Source organism: Notechis scutatus, chromosome 5 (genome assembly GCF_049901735.1).
Source record: "Notechis scutatus isolate UNSWTSFEM ecotype Mainland chromosome 5, rNotScu1.2, whole genome shotgun sequence".
Taxonomy (NCBI): domain Eukaryota; kingdom Metazoa; phylum Chordata; class Lepidosauria; order Squamata; family Elapidae; genus Notechis; species Notechis scutatus.
This window is the reverse complement of record NC_142013.1, coordinates 57,114,324-57,140,021: the sequence shown is the minus strand read 5'-3', so window position 1 is coordinate 57,140,021 and position 25,698 is coordinate 57,114,324. Positions and strand designations below refer to the sequence as shown.

General features: G+C 41.7%; 1 long non-coding RNA gene across 1 annotated transcript in view; it reads right to left on the bottom strand.

The window, feature by feature from the left end:
• Positions 1–13,847: 13,847 nt before the first annotated feature.
• LOC148130489 (uncharacterized) overlaps positions 13,848–25,698 on the bottom strand; it is a 79,416-nt gene continuing 67,565 nt past the window's right edge. Inside the window, exon 2 of the long non-coding RNA XR_015749823.1 lies at positions 13,848–15,060. This is a non-coding gene — a long non-coding RNA (uncharacterized LOC148130489). The remainder of the gene's footprint in view (positions 15,061–25,698) is intronic.

The following is a 25,698-nucleotide window of genomic DNA, read 5'->3' as shown; positions in this document are numbered from 1 at the left end:
TTTGTCGAATAAAAGAATCTTATTTCTAGATGACTTACAGAGGGGATGGCACACATTTTTATGGGACACTGGAAAAATTAAGCAGAAGTATTTCCACAGACATATAATTAGAGATTCTTTATTGGCTAATTGGAATAAAATAAAATAAAACATTATCTAAAAATCCCAATCTGGATCTCAATGATGGGGGCAATGATACATCCAAATAATCTAGATCTTAATAAAATGATAAAATACAAAGACCTTCTTGATGCACAAGGAACTTTAAAATCATGGCAAGATCTCCAAGAACAAGGGCTACAAGTAGACTAGTGGACTTACCTGCAAATTCAAAATAAATATAGCCAGGACAAGAAAATTTTTGGAATTTATGCTAAGCTACAACAATTAGATAAAATCCTATTAGGCCCAGATAAAAAAATATAACAAAATTTTATAATTATTTATTAGAGATAGAATTAGAAGAGGAAGTAGTCAAAGGCAACATGATAGCTTGGAGTAGAAACATAGGACGTAGCATTACATTATTAGAATGGGAAAAGGTCTGGACAAGGAATAATAAATTACAAAATCAGCAACATATAAAGAAAATGCTTATAAAATGTTTTATAGATGGCATCTCTCGCCCTTGAGAATAGCGAAAATGTCTCCTAACATGAATCCGAATTGCTGGAAATGTAAAAAGAAACACAGAACATTCTTTCACATGTGGTGGTCCTGAAGCCCAAAGATACTGGCATAGAATAAAAAAAATGGTTAGAAGAAATAACGGTGGAGCAAATTGAATTAAAACCAGAATTCTTCTTATTGGAGATACTTAATAGACCAAATTTCTAAAAAAGTCAAGTATATAATCCTGCACATTCTTACTGCAGCCAGAATAACCTTTGCACAGTGTTGGAAACAAGCAGATATTCCAACAGAGGAAATGGTCATTCAGAAAATAACAGCCTGTGCAGAGATGGATAAGTTAACCTTAGCACTTAAGGAAAAAGAAACATCAGAATACTATAGAAGCTGGGAATGCTGGTATGAATGGATAGAACAAAAATAGAAAATATATTAGAATAAAATGTAAAAGAGGTAGTAATTATATATTCGCAATAAGATGTATTTGTAAATATATCACCAATATTGATAACAAACAAGGAACCATAAACTGTCGATAATAGAATTGCTAGGGTTTTTTAAATCTTTTTTTTCCTTTTTCTTTTTTTTTCTGTGTGTTGTGTGTGTGTTTGTTTGACATTTTGGTTGTATAATTAATAAAGTTTGTTGTCTTAAAAAAAGAATTATTGCGCTGCTGAGTGGAGTTGTTTACATCCGGTCAAGGCCAACCATCCAAGAATTCCAGATGGACGAAAATACCTGAGGTTGTGCTTCACATGACACTATGGACATTCATCCTGGGTCCCTGGGGGGAGGGATTTGGGGAAACTTTCAACATATATCTTTTGTGCCTTTTGAATAAGATCTTGCTTTGCTTTCGCCACTCTCATTTCAAAATCCATAAAAGTACCTCTTCTCAACTTGGTTTTCTTTCTTGGGTTTTGAATGGAGGCAGGCCTGACATTAAGCAAGATCTGTTTTATCGGCCAACCCAGAGACCTAGTCTACTGAGGGGGCTGAGCACACAATGTCAACCCATGGGAGTGACTAGGAAGACTGAGGAGCCCTGGGGTCGACCTCCCCACCAGCCATGCCACTGCCATGAGGAGTGGCTGGAGGAGCTGCAGCTCAAGGAGAAACCAGTCTGAGCCAGATGGTCACTGGGCATAGGATGCATGGAAGACCCGGAGGAGCACACACTGGGGGTGACTGTCACCAGATGCCAGCAGTGGGATGATGCCTTGCAGGAAGCCGACAAAGAGGACCTCCTGCTGACCCATGCCCTGCAACTTCTGCATGAAGCTCTCGAGAACCGGAGAGCTCGGGGGCCCCTCAAACAGAAGCATGCCCTGCCAGCACGCAAAAAAGCTGGAGAGGCAGCAGGGGGAGCTGGCATCTCTGCAACCCCAGCTGTGATTCCTGTAGCTCAGCAGGGACCACCTCTGGCAGTAGCTGCCCTGGCAGCAGCCGCTGCTGCAGCCCAGGCCCACCAAGTGAGGGGGCATATCCCAGAAGCACCAAATTCCAAAGGTTCCTCCATTGGGAGTAAAATGTGTAGGGGACCCCAAAGCCCTGGGATTCTTCCTAGCTCAAGACTGGAATCACATGCAGGAATATGGGGATGACTTTGCTTCAGAGGTAGCCAAAGTGACATGTATCACCATGGCCCTGGAAGGGACTGCAGCAGATTGGATGGTCACTCTTCACAACATAATACCCCTCAGCTGAGGGATTACAACCAGTTTATGATGGTGCTCCACATGCAGTTCAAGGACCCCCTAGCCCAACACAAGGCTAGGACCAGGATGAAGACCATAAACCAGGGGCAGAGGTCAGGAGCAGAATACACCCAGAGGTCCTGATGGAGTGCTACAAATATGGGCTTAACGAAGATGTCTATCAGAGCTGCATCTCCCGGGGAGCCTCTCGAAACCTTCAGCACTGGTACGTGTTGGCAGCCAAAGTGGAAATCATTCTGGCTAGAGATTGGCACTGTGGAAGCCACAGCTGGAGCAAGCCTTCCTCCTCTGCCCCTAAAGAGGCCCTAAGAGCTGCCAAAGGTGGGCCAGCAGCCAAACCAAGGTCCACCCTAACCCTAACCTTGGCTAGGAGGAACTGGGAACTCTGACCATCCTGGAGGAGAGCAAGACGGTCTCCGACCCCCTGGTAAGTCAACATGTGGCCCCCATGACCATCCCAGTGGAGCTGCAGATACCTTCATCTGGCACCAGGGGAAGATGCTAGCCCTTTTGGACTCAGGGTGCACATGATGCATGATTAACCCCAAGGTGGTAGAGAAACTGGGACTGAGGGTCTGAGAACACTGAGGATCTGAGAACATTGAGACTGAGAACACTGAACATTTTGCCAGCTGGATGGGGCAGTAGCTGGGGGAGGCCCATCTCACTTTGTGACTGAACCAGTGAAGATGTGGATAGGGAATCACCAAGAGACAGTGAGTTTCATTGTAGCCCCAGGAATGGAGCAACCCCTCTTGCTTGGATTACCCTGGCTCTGAAAATGGAATCCTCATGTGAATTGGAGGAAGGGGCTTTTAAAAATGTAATTGTTCCACACATCTGGGAAGAGGGTGAGGCAAAACCCCACCCAGAGCCAAGGTTGCAAGGAAGCTAGGAGCTATGGGTGAGTGAGCACCTAGACAGAGAGGAGAAAATCCCAAACGAATACTGGGACCTCTGGGAGGCATTCAGCAAGAGGGGCTCAGATGTTCTCCCACCCCATTGCCACACAGATTGCAGCATAAAAATCCTCCCAGGGGTGAAACTCCCCAAGCCAAAGATCTACTCGATGGCCCCATGAGAGCTGGAGGAGCTGCAAGCTTTTATTGACAAACTTCTAAAGCGGGGCATCATCCAACCAGCTAGCCCCTGTGTTGTTCCATAAAAAAAGGATGAGTCTCTTTATCTTTGCATTGACTACAAAGGGCTTAATGCAGTGTGTGTGGGGAATATTTACCTGCTGCCCCTAATGAGGGAGGGGAAATCTTTACTAAGCTGGACTTGACAGAAGCTTATTACAGAGTCTGAATTAAGGAGGGAGACAAGTGAAAAACCACAATTGCCCTTTGGGTTGCTTCCAGTTCAGGGTGCTCCCATTTGGATTACAAGGGGCACCTGCTGTGTTCACACAATTGATCAATGAGGTGCTGCATGTGAAGTACAAGGGGGTCCTGGTTTACCTAGGTGACATTCTTATCTACACTGAAACTATGGAGGAACATGTGAAGTTAGTGCACTCAGTCTTGAAAAAACTCAGGGCTGCTGAATGTATGCCAAATTGTCAAAGTGCAAATTTCACCAGGATAAAATTGACTATTTGAGTTACCTCATATCACATGAGGGCATAAAATGGACCCTGAGAAAGTGTGGGCAGACATGGAGTGCCCCCCCCCCCCTGCACCAGAAAGCAGTTGCAAAGCTTCCTGGGTTTTGCAAACTTTTATAGACAATTCATCCCCTCCTTTACTAAAATTGCATTACCCATTACCAACCTCCTGAAGACAAAGGGAGAGGCCAAACCAAAACCTAGCCATCCCCTCAAATGGACAGTGGAATATCAAGCAGCCTTTGAGAAACTTAAGTGGCTATTTGCAGCCGAACCCATCCTTAAACATGCTGACAAAGATATCCCCTTTGTAGTCCAGGATGATGTCAGTGATGTGATTGTGGGGGTCATGCTGTTGCAGGGAAATGCTGCTGGAGCCTTACAACCCTGCGCTTACACCTCCAGGAAATTAATGGAAACCGAAAGGAGATGGGCAATATGGAAGAAGGAAGCATTTGCTGTCCGATGGGCCCTATTAACTTGGAGACATTTCCTCAAAGGGGCAGAACACTCTTTTGAGGTGTGGACTGACCGGAAAAGCCTGGAAGCACTAAAAATGCCCCCAAAACTGTCACCCATTCATTGGGCAGAATACTTTAACCATTTCCCTCCCAAGTTTTGTTGGATTTTTTGGATTTTTAAGTATACATCAATATCAATACATGAACAGTGTGGCCTCTGGTATAATTCATTTTGATACAAACAGCAATAATGATAATTATAATAGTTGTTATATTAATCAAACTTATATAATCCTAGTATTAACATACATGGTTTATTTAGAGTAGTTATTCAATATTTCAATGTTCCATCTTAATGCCAATCATATTATAAACATACATGGTAATAGCATCTTTCAACCTCTGACCTTTTCCATCTAATTATTACTTATATTCTGTTACATAAAAATTATATCTGCTAATATTCCCCCTATTTCTTATTTCTATCTCTATTCTAGTTTCTAGTCAGGTCATTCTAGTCAGGTCACCATTGCTAATCCTAGTATTAATACACATGTTTATATTAAGACATAGTCCTTCATTATTTGGTTGTTCGAAGTCACAATACACCATTCAAGTACCAGTCATCCGATTATTTAAACATACCTAATGCCATCTTTCAATCTCCAATCTTTCCATCTAACAATTGCTTCATTATAAAGGTGTGTATGCTTATTTCTACCTGTACTCTAATTTCTAATCAGGCCATCATTATATTAGAAAAAAAGAACAAAAATATAATTCCTTTCTATCCATCATCTCTTGTTCATTTTAATACTTCAATTCTTATTTGTTTTTGGCTTGCCTCCCATACTCCTCTCTTGGATCTTTGTCTCTATCAATCCCTGTGTCTTCACCATTCAGATCGAATATTTCTCCCATCTCTATCCTGCTAAGCTGCTAGGTCTCCAGAGTATCCACTCAAACCCCTATCTCCATTTCAAAAATATCTTCCAGGTTATCTGATTCCATTTTTAAATCTCTTAATGTAATTTTCCCTTGGTTTATTACACCAATCATTATTGTCTTTATTGTCTTCTCCTTCTCATCCTCTTGCTTAGTTTGTTGGTTTGTCCGTTCTATCTTTTCTTCCATTCTTTCTGCTATCTCCTCTCTTTCCTGGACTCTTTGATCTTCATTCATTGTCAGTTGAAGCATATTTTCTATAGGTTCTTTATCTCTCTGTGATTCTTTGTCATAGTACCCCTAATGCTTTGAAACATCAACGTCATTTCTCTTGAAATCTCACTCATTTCCCTCTGATTTACTTTAACCATTTTAATGTTTCCTTGTGCTACCTTCCTGGCAGGAAGAACTTTATGGCAAATGCGTTGTCTAGATTGCCCCAGTACAATAGTGCTCGGCCAGAAGTAATCTGCCCAGTTATCCCTTCCAAGCAACTGGCAGCCTTGGTGATCACCAGAGCCCAGGGAAAAGCAGACCTCAATCTTCCCAGTGACTTAAGCAAGGAGTTGAAAGAAGCACTGAAAAGTGATGACTGGTTCCTGTCCCACTCAAACAAGTGCACCATGAGAGGTAGCCTGGCTTGGATTGGTGCTAAACTATATATTCCCATCAGTCTTAGAAGGACTGCTGCAATGGGCCCATGATTCGAAAGCTGCTGGGCATTTTGGCTTCATGAAAACTTTGCACCTAGTCAAATGGCAGTTTTGGTGGCCCTTGTTGAAAAAGGTCATAGAGACCTACGTGGTCAGCTGTCCTGTGTGTGCTTCTGCTAAGAGATCTCCAGGGAAGCCTTCTGGACTCCTCCAGAATGTTGCCAGTCCCAGCACCCCATGGAAGGAAATATCTATGGACTTCATTGTTGAACTACCCAAGAGTGGGGGGACACAGTTATTTGGGTGATCACAGACTTATTTTCCAAGCAAGTGCACTTTGTACCCTGCTCCAAGATTCCCTTTGCAAAAACACTTGCCAAACTATTTATCCAACATATGTATAGTTTACACAGGGTTCCTGACTGCATCATTTCAGATAGGAAGGTACAATTCTGGAGAGAGTTCCTGAAGTTGTTAGGCTCATCCCAGGGTCTAAGCTCCACCCACCATCCTCAAACTAATGGGGCCTGTGAACTCCATTCTGAAACAGTACCTTAGGTGCTATGTAAACTACTAGCAGGACAATTGGTGTGACTTGCTGCCCTTTGCAAAGGTCGCTTACAATTACTCAATCCATAGTAGCACTGGCTTCATCCCGTTTAAAGTTGCTTCTGGTCAGGATTTCATACCCATACCAGAACTGCCCCAGGGAAAGCCCCAAATCCCTTCTGTAGTGGAATGGATTGAACAGCTTCAATGTATTTGGCCTGTCACCCATAAGGCACTAGACGAGGCACATCAAGCCCATAAAAGGCAGGCTGACAAGAAAAGAGCTAAACTGACAGAATTCCAAGTAAGGGACAGGGTCTTCCTATCTACAAAGTACTTACAGACCACCCCAAAATCAAAGAAACTGGAGCCCAAGTATGTAGGCTCTTTCCCCCTTGCTAGAATTGTCAATTCGGTCACAGTACAGTTAGAGCTACCCAAAAACCTTAGGTGGATCCACCCTGTGTTTTGTGTTAGCTTTTTAAAGCCTGAGCATGTATCTCCTCTTTGACCAGCCCTACCTGCCCCTCCAATTCCCCTCCTCATCGAAGGTGAATAACACTTTGAAGTCAAAGAAATCCTGGATTCCAGGAAACATAAGGGAAAAGTACAGTATTTGGTGCCCTGGAAACATTTCCCTCCCTCATAGTCTGAATGGGTGAACATCGGAACATCCAGGCCCCCAAACTCCTTCAACTGTTTCACACTAAATACCCTGACAAGCCTTAATGTTATTTTACTCCTGTATTGTAGATTGCTTCTATCCTGTCTATCTTGTCTTTTTTTTCCCCCTTAGGGCTAATGCCTTTACTGCAGGAGGGCTGAATGTCAGCCGGATCTCCAGCATGGGCTTTCCCTTTGATGCATGCTTGCTATCAGCTGTCATAGTAATGGGGAGGGAGGGCAATTGCATTGGGGTTTGGGAAGTGAGCTGGTGTGATGAAGGCCCATGTGAACTAAAAGGGAGATTTGTTCTCAAGAATTGTTGCGCTGCTGAATGCAATTGTTTACACTCAGTGAAGGCCAACTGTCCTAGAACTCCAGATGGACAAAAATACCTGAGGATGACAAAAATACCTGAGGATGCGGAACGTGGATTGGACATTCAGCCGGGGTCCCTGGGGGGAGGGATTTGCGGAAATTTTCAAACTGTAACTTTCGTGCATTTTTAATCAGATTTTGAAACTTGCTTTCGCCACTCTCATTTCAAACTCAGTAAAAGTACATCTTCTCAACTTCAATGGAGTCAGGGGTTTTCTTTCTTGCATTTTGAATGGAAGCAAGCCTGACAATTAGGATAAAAATCACATTTATGATTAAAACTAATCACATAGCTTTGCCAGTTCATTCCAAAGTAGCATACTACCCCAACAGCAACAAATACATTTGAATCATGAAAGCACTTGTATCTGATACAGAATTTTTAAATATATGATCAATAAGTTATTTTTTCTTAAGTGTTATTTACTGGTAATCATTCAGTCCTCATATAATTAGTCCTATAATCTGCTTTTTGACATCCTGACAATATTCAATATTTTATTATATAGATGAATAAACACCAGTAGGAAACCTTTACGATTATTTGAAACGGATTTTTTAAAGTCCCATTCATGTATTTCCAAGTATATTTGCATATTAAAATTTTATATTGCCAGAGAGGTGGTATAAATATAAATATATAAATCTAACAATAAAAAATAAATCAAAATTGTACTTAAAAAACTCAGCAAAATGATGCATTTAGGTTTTGCCTTTAAAGAAGCATAAAATTATGCTTATTTTGAAGGCAAAGTCTCAAGGCACCACTTTGTTAGTTTTTAAAAGTACAATATTGGTTTATTTGTTTTATTGTTAGATTTCTTTCCTGCCTATCCTCCAGGAATTCAAGGTAGCCTACTTTACATTCTCTCTTTCACCCACCCACCCCAATTATCTATGGCATAGATTGCAATCCAGAATCACCTGGAGTTGTACCTGATTTAAAATAGTAACAAAAGAAAACAGATATACACAAGATTTGAAAGATAATTTAAAAATAAGAGGAAGAAAAGATTGTAGTACCATTTGGCCATCCCTAATAGATCAAACTAACAGGCACATGAAAAGGAATTCTACAGTTGATCTTAGTAGCTGAATTTTGTGGGTGTAGTTCCTATAAATCTTGAATGTAGTACAACTAGTGCAGAAATTTGTTCCATTTGCCTAGAACCCCACAAATGTAACAAAGATTAAATACAAATCCATAGACTATATGTTTGGGTTAGATCAGTGGTTCTGAAACTTTTTCAGTCCACCCCTCCCTTGGTGCTACAAACTCATCCTCGGTGCCCCCCCCACCCAGGGGTAGGATTCAAATTTCTGTGGGCATGGCCTAATTTGAGGGTGTGGCTTGCTGGTCACATGACTGGGTGGGCGTGTCTTGCTGGTCACATGACTGGCTGGGCATGGCTTGGGTAGTCACATGACCGGGTAGGTGTGGTTTGGTGGGCATGTGGGTGTAGTTTGGTGACTGGCAAACCGAATACAAGTGGTCCTCACTTAATGGCCGGTTGTTTAGCAAGTGTTCTAATTTATGACTGGCCTCCCCAGAGCTACTTGACCTGTTTTTGGAGTTTTGACAGCCATGCACACACATAAACACACACTCCCTTCCAACTCTGCTGAAGCAGGTCATTGGACTAGAATCGGCAAAGCATCTTTGATTAGATTCTAGTAGTGAATAGAATCTAATCAGAGATGCTTTGCTGATTCTTGTTGATTTGTTTTATTTGTATTTCTTTCTTTTCTGTTGCTGAATTGCATTGACATGTGTGTCCCTTCTTGTGCGCAACCCAGAAGCTTTTGTGATTCTTTGCAGCAAAAATTACCGACCTCTGGCTTTGCTCTACTTTTCAAACATGCCGGCACTGCCGCGTTCTCAGTGCTGGCCCCGCAGATCCACCCCATTGAGCCCGCTGCACTGGAGGGACCTGCCCAAGCAAGTCCGAGTGGAGCAGTGCACCAAGTCAATGGGGTGAGCCTGAGAGAGGGAAAGAGAGAAGGAAGAAAAGAGAAAAGGGAAAGAAAAAGGGACAAAGAAAGAGGGGGGTTGGAAGGAAGGGACAGAAAGAAAAAGAAATAAAGAAGGAGGGAGGGAGGGAGGAGAAAGATAATGAGATATCTATTCTAGTCCAATCACCTGCTCCAGCAGGGTTAGAAGGGAGTGTGTGTGTGTGTTCTTGTAATTTACCAATACATTTTGGTTTTGCCTTTTTCAGAATTGGCACTATAATTCATTGGGGAAAAGTAATTTTTTAGGGTGGAGGTCTGGTCCAATGGATCCTGTTTAAAGCCTCAACAAAATGTGAGAGCTTCCTGATAGTCTTGACCATGTTTTGTCCACAAAACCTTTAATAGAAGCCAAAGATGTTTCAATGTGCTGGCAAAGATGTTTCAATGTGGAAAAGGGCCTCAGTCTAAACTAGGCTTCATTTCAATCTGATGCATCAGCTCTCTCTCTCTCTCTCTCCCTCCCTCCCTCCCTCCCAGACTGGCTTTGCTCTACTTTCCTGATGTGCTTGTGGAGCTGGCACTTCAAACATGGATGGATGAATGGATAGATAGAGACAGAGACAGAGAGACAGATAGGTAGGTAGGTAGATATATTAGGTAGGTAGGTATATTGATAGGTATGTAGGCAGGCAGGCAGAACTTTTGGATGGATGGATGTATGGATAGATAGATAGATAGATAGATAGATAGATAGATAGATAGATAGATAGATAGATAGATAGATAGATAGATAGATAGATAGATAGATAGATAGATATATTGGTAGGTAGGTAGGAAGATGTATGTATGCATGTATGTATGGATAGATAGATTGGTAGGTAGGTAGGTAGGTAGATTGATAGATGGATTAATGGATGGATGGATGGATGGATAGGTAGGTAGGTAGGTAGACAGACAGGAAGACAGACAGATAGACAGACCTTTTGGATGGATGGATGGATGGATGGATGGATGGATGGATGGATGGATGGATGGATAGATTGGTAGATAGGTAGGAAGGCTTTGACCACATGCCCAATATCCAGGATCCTGCTCAACCAAGCCCGCCCCTCTTTGTAGTTGCCGTGTGTTAGGGATAACATTGTTTACCCTAACTGGTTTGGGTAAAAATAATAAATATGGTATCATGGTTTGTTGGTTAAAGTGTGTGTAACTTTAACTGCAAGAATGTAATTAAGGGTGTGGTTGTAAAAGCACTATATAAGAAGCGAGGCAATTGCAGCTCTCTCTCTCTGGCTTACTGATCCCTAATTACTGGATGGATTGATGACTGCGTTCTTGCTGGAACGGGGAGAGAAAAAGGAGTGTTGATTTTTCTCAACGGAGAGAAGATAAAGATTGGACTGATTTATTGTAAGTGAACTGACATTGGCTATTCAACACGGACTTTGAAAATAGAGTATCCCCGACAAGACTTGACTGAAATTGATATATGACTAATGGACCGTTATATTTGACTATGCTATAATTCTTAAATGGAATAAACTATATTTTTGATAGCACAAGCGTATCTGTATTTTTACTGCGTGTTAACTAGAAAACTTATCTCACACATTTACCTGTCTTCCTATCTGACTTCGCTGCACGTTCTGTTTAGTTTGTTTTCCTTAACACCCGTTGGGGAATCCAGGCTTAACACCGTGCCTAACATCAAGTTCACAGGCTGCCCCTCCCACCAGGGATCAGCCTCCCAAGCGCCCCCCCCGGGGCACTCACATCATAGAGGGCGGTGCTGTTCCCTGCTTCCTGGAGCCAGTACAGGGTAGGGTTGAGGAAGCCCAGGGCAGGCAGCAGTGCAGTGTTGGAAAAGTAGAGCAAAGCCGTGCCACTGCCGCTGCATTCGAGGGGCCGCCCCCGCAGGCACGTCGGGAAACATCGACTCCTGAGCCGGCACCTCAATGGGTGAACCTACAGGGCCAGCCAGTGCCTCGAATGCTCCCCTGCCACCTCTTAGCACCCCTCTGCCAGCCTCCTTGGGGACGCTAAGAGGTGGCAGGGGAGCGGTGCGTTGAACGCGGCTGTAGCGGCACATAACGTGCCACCGCTTCCACATTGGAGGCACCGGCTCCGGAGCATTACTACAGTCAGTGGGTGAAACTGCAGGGCCGGCGCCTCGAACACCCCCTGCCACCTCTTAGCATCCCCAAGGGGGCCAGCAGAGGGGTGCTAAGAGGCGGCAGGGGGCGGCACGTCTAATGCGGCCATGGTGGCACATAGTGTGTCACCGCTTCCGCATTGGAGGCGCCGGCTCTGGAGTGGTGCTAGTCAATGGGTGAACCTGCAAGGCCGGTGCCTCGAATGCCCCCCTGCCGCCTCTTAGCACCCCCTGCCAGCCCCTTCCCTCTTAGTGCCCCCCCAAGGCATCCCACTGCCCCCCAGGGGGCGGTACCACTCACTTTGGGAACCACTAAGTTAGACCAATCATATGATTACAGATAGTCCTCAGTATATGATCATAATTGGGACTGGAGTTTCCATTATAAATCACTGAAGTTGTAAGTCAAGTTGGACCCAATTGTATGACAATTTTTATGGCAGTTAAGTGAATCATGCTGTTCTTAAGTGAATTATGCAGTTATCAGGTTAATCACATTGTGGTTAAGCAATCTAGCTTAACCAATGGGTGTTTTTTTTGCTGGAAACTGGGAAAAAAAGGTTGCAAATTGCAATCATGTGACCTCAGGATGCTGCAATTGTTTGTAAATGCAAACTAGTTGCCAACTACAGGAATTGCAATCACATGACAACAGGGGATGGAATGATGGTCTTAAGTGCAAGTATAAATCATAAGTCACTTTTTCTGAGGCTGTTGTAACTTTGAAATCTTATTAAATGAACAAGGGATGTTTCTCTTTAAAGGGATGTAGCTGATAGATTAGCCACAGTTCTCCAAAGAGTGTCTTGATAAGACAACAGTGCATTTGTCATGATAGCCACAAATCAAGGAAAACCTCAGATGATGCACTTTATCCTTCAGGAGACTATAACCCCATGTAATAATTCCATCTAGACTGACATGTTTTTCAACTCATGGTATTTCATCTTATCTTGATTAAACCCCAGTCAGTTGCCCTTATCTACTCTAAACTTTTGTTTAATCAGCCTTCTTGGAAATATATGGGAGAAGAAGAGAAAGATCTACTGAAATCACAAATAGATCTAATCATTTAGTCTGCATTTGTTGATGCCTCCTCCAAGTGGCAAAACATGTATCAGTGGCATTACGTTAGCTGCCTGAGTTATACCAATGCACAATGGTGCAAAACGGAGATCACCAATTGTTTGTTTTTACCCCCTAAAATATGTCTGCATTTCTGCAGCCTTCCAGAAAACTGCCTAGTTCTTTTATGTATGAATGGTGCCTTTTGGCTGCATAAAGATTAGCACTTAGAAACATGAGTTCGTTTTTTGGTATTTTTTTTCTGCTGATAGTGAATGATGATTTACAGGCACGCACACAGTGCAGCATGCAGGAAAGCACATCATAAATCACCGAACCTCATAAATCACTGAACCAGTAGTTAACCCTGTTGTATCCCACCCCTGGCTGGAAGGCGTGCGCATGGGCAGTGCAGGTAAGTTTGGCTGGGGCTCACACACCCACACAAATGGCTCCATGTGCGATCTGTGGCATGCGTGCCATAGGTTCACCATCACGGCTATATAACATTCTCAGATGAAAGATTGGGTTTCTTTGCTTCCCTTATATTATGGTATAATATAAGGAAAACTGTTTTTATGTATGCCATACTGTATGTTTATCTTAAATCAGGAAATTACTTTCCTGACATGGATCTTCTGAACACAATGAGCTTTTAGTTTATACTGAAAAGTAATGTGGCCAATGAGAATATGCATGGCTAATTCTACTTGGAGGATGACATGCATACAGTGTTATCAATTACCTGAGCTGATATGATGTATCTGCTTGAGGTATTGCTCCATATGCATAAAATTCCTCAGAGGGATGGAAATTCTGATTAGCCAAGTTTTCCATTAACATTAAGCCAACTCTGCTGATATTAGAATGTCTCCCTTCAGTTTGAATCAATCCATATTGTCAAAAAAGGTTTCAAGCACATATTTTTAGGAGATATGGATAAACCAATGAATTTCCTTCTACTCCTTCATACTTTTGTTATGCTTGAACAAAGCCATGGCATAATTTGTGAGATTAGCTTCATGGAAAATACATTTCAGTTGTGCAGTTTGCAAAATAGTGAATTCCATGCACAAATGGAACAGCTTTATTTATAGTGATTTATAAGCAGTATATCATGTGAGACATCTTATGTTCTGGTATTAAATCAAGTCCCATGCTTAAAATTGATCAACATTCTTCTCATGACTATATTTGCAGAGAATAGACTATATTTAGAGAACGCTTAACAACAATAAGTATCTGGAGATCTACCACAGAGTCTTGAGAAATATTCTAGACTGATCTTACAATGATAGTACAGATGATTCCTCAAAAGCACTACTTTCTTCCATATACTTTCAGATTTTAATAAACCAAAATAGCCTATTTTGTCAAAAGCCATTGACCATAGTTGGTAGTTCAGAATACCACCTCTGACTGGCCCCGCCCCCATCTATTCTCTGCCTCCTGAGTCCCAGCTGATCGGGTTGGTCTTCTTTTGTTGCCCTGCAGAGGAGAATGGAGCTGGAAAGCAGGTTAGTGGGTTGGGGAGAGAATGGGAATTTTACAGTATCCTTCCCCTGGAGTGGGGTGGGAATGGAGATTTTACAGTATCCTTCCCCTGCCATGCCCACCAAGCCATGCCCACAGAACCTGTAGTAAAAAAATTTGAATCCCACCACTGGACTGTTCGGTATAAAGGAGAGGGTCTGTAAGAATAGGAAGGCAATTTCAAGTTTCCTTGATAGAAAATAATTCATGGCTGCTTCTTAAAGCTATCTTCAAAACTGAATTGTTACAGTTCAATTCTAGAATACACGGTGCCTAGTCAGGCTGCCTTTGACTGTACTGTTTAACACTTTCCCCCCCTTAATTTTAACACAGAAATTATCCTGATCACTCACTGTACTTAGAAATATAAAATTGGTGAAGCAGGTTGGATTGCTTGATCCCTGCTTAGGAAAATCCATTGTGTCAATATAGTTCAGACACCACTCAAGGCCATCAAAAATATAACCAAATACCGCTTGTCTCAGGAAGGGAGAGAAAGGCAGACAGACAGACAGACAAATATGTTCCAGTGTACAATTTTAAGCATCCTTAATTTCTGCATGTATATGACTTTTTTTTTTCTGGACTCCAATAAAAAAGTGATCCAGCAAAGCTATATCTGTGAATCTTCTGCTGAATAAGTAGGTTCCTGAATTAGGGGTCAGCCTCTGGAGAGCCACGATTTTTGCCATGCTCAAGGGGTGTCTGACAGACACATTCTTTCTCATCGCCATAAGAGAAGATCCTTTATCTAGAGATGAAGGAAAATATATGGTTACATAGTCTTACTAACCCGCTAATCATACTTTGTAATACGGTGCTTTAGTATCAGCATGAAATGGCATCCCAGACAGATACGAGCTAGACAGACTAGCATTATCAATGAAGTTGCTGCAGTAGCTGCAATTCTCCAGCATAAAATACCTAACTTTTTGTATATGTGGGAATTCAAGCACATTTTTTGGCTTTCTTAACATAACTTTGTTATATTGTTGTTAGTTCATTCTTTTGTTGTTTTTTTCCTCTTCTGGAAAACTGTATTGTATCTCTTGGTTATTGCATTACTCTTAATTACTGCTTTTAAAGATTTGTCCGATCATTTGAGCCAAGCAGTTCTCTACATTATATACATAAATAAAAATAAATGCATAATATATGAAACATTTTGCTGACATCTTTCTCACCAACCAAACTCAAATAGTATTTATAATTTTCTTAATGATTAAATATGCTGAAAAATGGGCAACCCTCCTGACCCCGAACACACTTGAACAACCAAACTAATTTTGCAATGTGTAAATAATTTTGAGGAGCTGATCAAACTGGTAACTTTCAACCAGGAAATTCATTGCCCCAGACAGAGGAAGCATACAATGTATGAGCATGCTGCCGAGTTTCAGCTGTTAACTCTTGATATAGTCTATAAAGTTGTAAAAGGACTTATTAACCAATTCAAATATGGACTATAAAGATGAAGTCTAAGATACACTAATTTCTCAGAGCACGCCAGTGATCTAAATTAATTCAGGTATATTTGACTATGAGCGGAAGACTTGAAAAGCAATATCTGAATGAGAGTCAGTGTCTGGGGGGACAACATTTCCTGTGTTAGTTAAGGGACAGCTAAAGTGAACAACCATGTTTCTGTGCAAGACTGCAACTCTTTAATTGCTGGAGAAAGCACTTCTACACAAGGATTCTGCAGCAGCTCAGGACCTGCTTCAGGCCTCTGTCGATCCATGATTCTGAATAATTGCTGAGCTAATTTCCTTCAGGTTCAGCAACAGCACAACAGGAATAAAAATCTGGAGAAACCAGTGTTGTTTTATTTTAATGTTTAAAATAAAAGAAAAAGAGCAATACATTAGTTTATTTGCAATCTTCAACATACTATGTGAGCATATATTAAACATATAGCTTCAGTCTTGTTCCATATTAGCACATTTCCTGACATTCATTGGATATTCAGACATCAGAAAGGCCAGTACAATTGATTTCTATGAATGACTCCTCTCTGTCTGAGTTGAATGCTCAGTACATAAATGCTACTGAAATTTTAGTCTGAAATTCTACAGATACCGGGAATAAATGCCATGGAATCTAGTGGAGATACTTTTGAGCACTTATTGAGTAGAATAAGGATGCTGCCAATTTCCTTCTCATTTTATTCTCAGATTTCAAAGAGGATTATATTATCTTCTTACTGTTATTATAATTTCAACAAATTTCAAAGGATAGAATATGAAAATGTATTTTAGATTAGGCAGTGTGATTAAACCAAATCTCACATATGAAAATCAAGTCTTGAATTGCTGGGCCTAAAATATTATAGTCTTATAGTCCCTGAAATTATTTGTATAAATACAGTATATGACATGTCATAACAAGGTGGAGAGATAATGTGACTCAACCTTTTTTACAAAACTTTGCATACTGAAAACACAGCTGATATTTAAGAGCAAATAACTCCTTATTTATTAAATAATTGATTTTGAAATAGCAATGTCCTTGAAAATGTAGATTCTAGTAGATTTAGCAAAAATTAGACCAGTGCTTTAGCAAATCAATCTCTTTTCATTTAATTCTATTAGAATTAAAGAACATAAACATAGAAAAAAAGATAGAAAAATGGGAATATCCTCAAATGAATGCAATTGGTGTTAGGGATGTAACTGCCATGTATATGGCCTAGTTAATAAAACAGTTTGATTTTGGCTGCCTGTACTTATTTGCAAATAAGGTGGTTTGGTCATTCCTATGGCTTTCTCTCCAGTGTAGATAGTTTTACCCAGAAAAGCAGCTTGGACAGCAAAAGAGAAAATATTTCAGGCAGAATAAAGGATGAGCTGAAAACGAAGAAGCTAGAAAGAGAGTTACTGAGCAAGAATTTATCATAAGGAACAAGCCACAGAACATCAACAGATGGAAGAGAACAAATAGGCAGAATGAAACAGACAGTAAATCAAACAGTGCCAGAACTTTAGCAAAAAGCTGCTCTATGAAGTTGCCAGATCATCTTATCTAATTAGAATTAGTCATATATTAAAATAGTTGCTTATAGTTTTATCTTCCTCTCTTAGTAATATTCCAAATATAAAATTAAACATACTTAGTATTTGCACTTATTTATCCTTTTGAGATTTAGATCTTGATATTCTTGGCTTGTTAAAAGATGAACACATAGAAATTTGCTGGAAAGGTACAAAAATGCATGTCTCTTCTTCATCGCCTTTTCTTTTTGTGCCATGTTTTAGTTCATGTTGTAAAGAATTCTGGGAGCATAATACTATTTGTTGCATGAATAAAATAAAATATACACTCGTTACCCTTGAAATATTATGTATATATAAATTCTGGGCAGAAGCAGGGGTGGGCTTCAAAAATTTTAGTAAAGGGTTCACTGGCCGGCTGCTCAGTGGGCATGGTCATGGTGGGCGTGGCTTAGTCGGTCTCCTGCACCATGATGGGGAGCATTTTTGCCCTCCCCAGGCTCCAGAGGCTTTCCTTGAGCCTCCAGGAGGGCGAAAACGGCCTCCCCGGGCTCTGGAGGCTCTCTGGAAGCTGGAAATGGGCCCATTTCTGGCCTTCCCAAACTTCTGGGAGGCCCATTTTTCACCCTCCCCAAGCCTTCATGCACGCCCTGCACTTACTGCATCCAATACAGGTCATGTGGGGACTCCTGTGAGGGGGGGCAGAATGGGCAGGGCCAGCCAGGAGTGGGATTTGGGGGTTCTCCGAACTGCACAGAATCTTAGCTAGGGGCTCTCTGGAAACCCTGCGAACCCACAGCAGCCCACCTCTGGGCAGAAGTAACTCCATGAAAAGATGGTAACAGAAATACATTAACTTTTTTAAACAACAGGAGTCAGATTGGATCAAATTTTAGTGGAGAATCCTGTCAACAGCAACATCCCAAAGATAATATAATAAAGAGCTTATGTCAGCCACCAAGAAGTTTTCTTGACATTTTTTTCTGCGTGATTCTTGTTGGCTGCCATAGAAATGGGGGGAGGGGTAATTTGGTATTGGGGGGAGTTTTCTGAAGTGCGAAGACGTTTCTGTGTGAACTAAAAAGGAGGGGATGCTTTCCTGCTTGCTGCGCAACTGCATAGACTTATCTCTACTAGGCCAAGGTCCACTGTCTTGGCATACCAAATGAGTGAGAAACCACCTGAAGATGTACCTCACATGACATTATACACACCTCAGATTGGATGACTAGTCTGGACTCCTGGGGGAGGGAACTTGGGATAATTTTCAATATGTAATTTCCGCACCTATTTGCCTCAGATCTTGGCTTTCCTTTTTTTTTTTTTTTTTGCAAATTTTATTTGAGTTTTCACAAAGAGAAAAAAAATACAAATAAAACATCTTTTTTGAAAGCAGCATAATCCCGGGTTACATTTCTTTGTACAGACACAAATTTAGGTTCATGCTCATTTTTATATTCTATTCCATATCTTATTACTATTTTACATTTTCTGCATAGCTTCTCCCCTCTTTTAATTTTCTCAATTTTATTTTAATTATCTCATCTCAATTCAAATCATTGTATTTATATTTTTTGTCTGTCCTGTTTCAATTATCTATTATCTTTTCTCACTAAACAAAATTTATCCTGTAGTTACTGATTGGAGTATGACGCCTTTATATCTTTTCCCTAAAGTTGTAACATTCAATATAATACATAACTTCCATTCGGATTCTGCTTGGTACATTCTTAAAATACACACTGTATTCTTAAAAAAAGAAAAAAATTATAAATGTATATAATTAAAACAACATTCCATTCCAATTCAATTCTATCATTAATATTAATATTCATTAAAGTCTTAACATCTTTAACATTACTTTTCAATTAAATATCATATTTCTATGGGAACAATTATAAACTTTCCATAGTTAATTCACTTATATTTTATAAAACATTGACTAATTAAAATGTTCCTTCCTAATTCAATTTTCTCATTTATTTTATTTCACTTATTTTATTCGCAAACATTTCACTAAATTACACTAACTATTTTATCCCTCATTTTAATCATACGTTGTTTCCAATTTTCTAAAGTTATTTCTATTACTAATATAACAATACAATCTTATGTCCCTTTACAGAATCCCTTTTTCAGTTAGATTTTCACCCATTATCTCTAAATAGGTCCTGTTTCTCTATATCTTGCTCCGGTCCTTTGTAGCTTCTTTTCCTTTCCTTCTTCTCTCTCTTCTTCTCTCTCCCCTTTTTACCCCCTTGTCTCTCTACCTCTATTTCTCTCTTCTGTATTCCCCTTTTCTGTTGCTTTCCAGTATTATACTTATTTTTTGAATTATTTTTCTTTTCTTTGGTTGTTTTTTTAAGTCTTAAATTCTCCGTTCTCTTTCCCCCTTTTCCTTTTTCTTCCCCACATAGAAATACTTGTTCATTAAAGATGGCTTCTTCTTTGTCCCAGTCTTCTTGTTTTGCAGTCTTTTCTTGTTGTTTCTCATAGTTCCAAATCTCCATTTCTAAGAATTGAAAAACGAAGCCAAAAGAACCCTTCCCTTCTTGTGCATCTTCTTTGTACTTTTTAAGTTCCATTTTCAATTCATCCAGAAGTGATGCCATTATATAAATTTTTAAACAACCACCCAATTTTAGTCATTCAAATATAATAACCAAAAATCCAAAAATCACCAAATAACCCAAATACATGCAAGCTGTTTCTTTTTTGCTTTTTTTTTTTTCACTTTCTCTTCCTGGGGTTACTATTTAGTTGCAAAGTTTCAGTTCAAATGTATCTTTTAGAAGTCTTGTTGAAGTTTTACTTTAGATTCTTTTTAATTCCAGGCAGTCTCCTCCCTCTTCCAGATCCTGCCCTTATTCTTTTTCTCTCCCTTCCTACTTATGAAAAAGAAAGTTTTTAATGTCCAGAAATTTTTATTATCCCTTTGGCATTTTGTTTTATTTTCAGCTTAATTGCCTATTGATGTCAAAGTGGATTTTTCCAATTTCTTATTTAAGTCTCTTAGTTGTCAGTATAGGGAAGGAGAGAGAAGAAAAAAAAAAGGCAAACCTTTCCCTTTCCACTTTCCTTCGCTGCTTCCTACTCTTCTTTGGGAACAATGTTATTTTTTGTAAGTTTAAATTCCAGGGTACCTTGGTTGTTGCTTTTACAATTTAACCCGGTCAGCCAAAACTTTCACTTCTTATCTTCCTCCTGCACATTCTTTTCCAGTTGAGTTCTTCTTTGTGGTGGCCATTTCTGATCACCGTTGCTACCGCCTTCGGGAAAGGGAGTAATGGCCAGCTGAGGAGGAGAGATGAGGCTCTCCTCGACCCTGCTGGTGGTCTCCCCCCTCTTCACCACCTCTACGGGGTGGCTTAGCCCCGAAACCAGCCGGCTCGAGGCGCTCCAGTGGCGAGCCCAGACAGAAACCGCGCATGATCGCGGATTTCTGTCTGTCGCCGAAGCCCTTCAAACCGGAAGTGATCTTGGCTTTCCTTTTGTTACTATCACTTCTAATCCAGTAAAAGTACCTTTCTCTATTTTAATGGAGTCTAAGGATTTATTTCCTGGATTGTGAATGGAAGCACAGCTGACATAAAGCAAGATCTCTCTTTACCAGCCCACCTGGAGATTAACCTCTGCCATGGGGGTTGAAGAAATAATGTCTAACCAAGGCAGTGATCAAGAAGATTTGGGAGCTGTCAGAGCTGTCATGCCATTCACAGCTCCTTTTCAGTCAAGGGGAAGCCAAGCTGCTGTATGCATTGCAGATCAAGGAGAAGCTAGTGATTCATCCCAAATGGTCTTTGGGTGTAGGATGGATGGAAATACTGGAGGAGCTCCCCCCTGGAGTGACAGCTGCCAGATGCCAGTGGGGAGAAGCTGCCTGGAGGGAGGAAGACAAAGAAGACTTCCTGCTGACCCAAGCTTTGCATTTATTGCATGAAGCTCTGGAGAATCAGAGAGCTAGACAAAGGTATGTATTGCCTGTGTGTGAAGAGGCTGGTAAGCAATTGGGGGTGGGGGCAGAAGCCTCTGTAGTCCCAGAAGTGTTTTCCATAGCCCAGCCAGGTCCAGTACTGGCTGCAGGAATGCCAGCGGCTGCTGTAGCTCAACCTCCCCCCCCCGTGTGGGGGCAGCCCCATGGAGGTACCGAATTCCAAAAGTTCCTGTGTTGGAAGTAAAATACAGAGGGGATTCCAAGGAGTTCTTTATTTATTTAATTTTATTTATTTTGATTTGTCAGTCGTGTACAAGATAATAGGTATAAGTATATACATAGTTATGAATACATGAAATGGGTACATATAAGAAAAATAAAATAAACAATAGGACAGGGACGGTAGGCACGTTGGTGCGCTTATGCACGCCCCCTACAGACCTCTTAGGAAAGGGGTGAGGTCAATAGTAGACAGTCTAAGGCTAAAGTTTTGGGGGTTAGCCCAAATTTGGAATCATATGGAGGAATATAGGGAAGATTTTGCCTCAGAAGCAGCCAAAATGAGGTGTCAGCCTTCAAGATTTCTTACCTTAGCTTTGCATCTTTCAGTTGTCATAAGTAACAAGGGGGAGGAGGGGTGAAATAGTTATGGGAAGTGAGCTGGAGGTTTTGAGAGAATAAACTGTATAAGTTGAGGGGGGGAAGTTTCTTGTTTATGCTTCTTTCCTATACTATGCGCAAGCGCACCTCTTTATCAAAATAGGCCAAGGTCAACGGATAGATGCCTCATCACCACCTGAAGATGCCCCACATGACATTACATACAACTTGTAATTGGATGGACAATTTGAACTATTGTAGGTGGGAACGTTGCCATCACTTTGTGTTGTGACTGGAAGGATCGATCCTGCTGGGAGTTTTGACTCTGATGACTCTGAAGATGAAAGGTTGGAGCCTGCTGTGAATGTGGAGTCTGAATTATCAGAGGACACAGATGTGAGCCAGGATGATGAGAGATTGTCGGAGAGACAATCCTCCCCAGAACCTTCGACTTCGCTCATGCCAGCAAATGATCCACAAAATGAGCCAAAGGCTTCTAGTGAGGAAACTGACAGATCTTGGCTTGACGCTAGAACTAGGAGAAGATTGAAACGTCAATCTGAAGGGAGGTCTCAAGCCAGACATTGATTAGAGAGATTGACACGCCCATCCAGGTGATTTAAGGAGGCGTGCTGACTCTCAATCTTTGCTTGGAAGCAAAGTGTTTGATGAGTCGAAAGGATACGTTTTGAGCGGCCTTTGTGATTTATGGACAATTCTGAATTGCCAGACAGATTCCGGGAAGTCTGCCAAGGACTGGAAAACAGTACTGTTAACCCTTTTGAGTCTGGTTTTGTTCTTGTTTGAATATTTTGAACTCTGGAAACTTTGTATTCTCAACTGTGAATATAGGTGAGACATAACAACTTTGTATATGTGATTTTTGCGCTCAATTCCTCAGATTAAGAATTCCTTTGATGCTACCACTTGATTTTCAGTAAAAGATATCTTTTCTCTAATTAATGGAGTCTAAGTGTTTCTTTCTTGGATTTTGAATGGAGCGTCAGCTGACATTATTCTTAATCTCAGTTTACCAGCCCACCCGGAGAATTGATACTTTTTCTTCTGAGGGGGTCTGAAAACAATGTCCAATCCAGCCAGTTCTAGATGCTTCAGGGGAGGCCGAGCTGCTAGCCGGGCTACATCTCAATGAGAAGCCAGCTGTAAAACCTAAATGGTCCCTGGAGGTCAGCTGGAAGGAACTGGAGGAAGAACCCCCTCCAGGGGTGATCACTACTTGACGGCATCGAGGAGAAGCATGGCAAGAGGAACAAAGAAATAATCTTTTATTAGCTCAAGCCATAAAACTTCTGAATGAAGCTGTCAGAGGAACCCAACCTGATCAAAGGTATGAAAGGGAAAAGGGGGAGGCAGCCCCAGCTATGAGAGCCCAGGCAGCCATCCCCATAAATCAACTTGGGCCAGTGCAACAGGCAGCAGCAGCCCAGGGTCCCCCGGCGGGGGAAGCAATTGCCAGAATTGGAGCTCCAAAGGTGTCTCCATTGGAAGTAAAATATGGAAGGGATCCCAAGGAGTTAGGGTTTTTTTCTGGCTCAAATGTGGAATCACATGGAAGAGTATGGCAAGGACTTTTCCTCAGAGGCAGCTAAAGTCAGATGTGTTACCAGGGCTTTGGAGGGGATGGCTGCAAAATGGATGGTGAGTTTGCATAATGATAATGCCCTCCAGTTGATGAATTATGACCTGTTCATGGCAGCGTTGCATGCCAGATTTGAAGACCCACTAGCCGAACGTAAGGCTAGGATTAGGATGAAAACCATAAATCAGTGGCTGAATACACCCAGGAATTTAGAGAGCTGGCATGCCATATTCGAGGCTGGTCCCAGGGGGCCCTGATAGATGCTTTTAAAGATGGGTTGAACAAAGATGTTTATCAAAGCTGCATTGCCAGAAAGACCCCAGTGATCTGCAGCTCTGGTACGTGTTGGAAGCAGAAGTGGAGATTGATCTGACCCGAAAGAGATGCAGGGGTGGCTTTGGTTTGAGCAAATCATCCCCCACCAGCCCTTCAGAAGCCCCAAAATTCCAAAAGGGAAGATCGGCAGCAAACACTGCATGCTTCCGATGTGGGAAGGAGGGTCACCGGGCTGCAGACTGCTGCGCCAAGCTGGAGCCAAAGGGGGTGCCAGGGGGAGGAAGAAAACCTGAAAAACTCCAGTCAAGCCACGTGAAATGGCTCTTAAAGCAGAGGAGGTTGTAGAGATCGCCCCTCCGAAAGGAGAGGAGCTGGGAATTCTGACCTCTTCTGGTGAGAGTGAATCCGAATCTGAAGATGACCCTCTGGTAAGTCCAAACAAGGGCCCAATGACCATCCCATTGAGATTAAGGACCCCAAGGACCCCAAGGGGAAATGTTGGCCTTGTTAGACTCTGGGTGCACACAGTGCATAATCATCTCAGAAGTCGTGGAGAAATTGGGTTTAAGGCTAAGAACTTTAAAAACTCCCATAGCATTTTGCCAACTGGATGGATCAGTAGCTGGGGGCAGCCCTGCACATTTCATAACGGAACCAGTGGAAATGACGATGGGGAGGCATAGAAAGACTTTGTGTTTTATTGTCACCCCTGGGATGGAGTGCCCCCTACTATTAGGCTTGCCCTGGCTCCAGAAGTGGAACCCCCAAGTAGATTGGAGGAGGGGATCATTACACAACCCTGACCAACCCCCAGAAGGGAAGGGGCAATCTCAGCCAAACTCCCAGAATTCCACAGAGTTGGCATCCATGGGCAGTGAGAACCTGAGTGGGGGAGGAGAAAATTCCTGAAGAATATTGGGATCTAAAGGAGGTGTTCAGTGAAAAGGCATCGGACGAGCTCCTCCCCCATCGCCAACAGATTGCAGTATTGAAATTTTACCAGGAGTGAAACTCCCAAAACCTAAATTGTACCCGATGATACCGCGGGAGCTAGAAGAGCTGTGGCCATTTATCAATAAAAATCTTGAACAAGGTTTCATCCAACCTTCTAGGCCTCGGGTAGTGGCCCCAGTATTGTTCCACGAGAAGAAAGATGGCTCACTTCATTTGTGTGTTGACTATAGAAATTTAAATGCTATTTCGGTGGAGAATGTGTACCCCCCTTCCCTTGATGAAGGACATGTTGGCCCATCTAGCCAAAGGGAAAATTTTTAGGAAACTCGATTTGAGAGAAGCTTACTACCGAGTTCAAATCAAGGAGGGAGATGAATGGAAAACTGCTTTTAATTGCCCAATGGGATGTTTCCAATTCAACGCTCTCCCATTTGATCCATAGGGGGCCCTGCTGTATTCATGTAAATGATAAATGAGGTTTTGCATGAACATTTATACAAAAGGGTACTGGTTTATCTTGATGATACTCTTATCTACACCAAGATTCTCGATGAACTTGTGAAATTTGATCAGTTTTGAAAAAACTTTGAGCTGCTGAACTGTACGTGAAGTTATCCAAGTGTGAGTTCAACCAAGAGAAAATTGACTATTTGGGCTATCGCATATCACATGATGGCATAGAAATGGATCAGGGGAAAGTTCGCACCATCTTGGAATGGACCCCTCCCTGCACCAGGAAGCAATTGCAAAGTTTCCTGGGATTTGCTAATTTTTACTGTCAGTTTATTCTGGCTTTTGTGAAGATTGCACTGCCTATTAAAAATCTCCTAAAAACCAAGGGGAGGTGAAACCGAAGTCCGGTCGACTGCTAGAGTGGTCCATGGAGTGTCAAGCCACTTTTGAGAAACTGAAATGACTTTTTGCAGCTGAGCCGGTGCAAAAGCACCCAGACATGGATGCCCCTTTTATAATCCAAGCCAATGCAAGTGATGTAGCGGTAGGGGCGGTGCTACTACAAGCAAACGAGATGGGGAT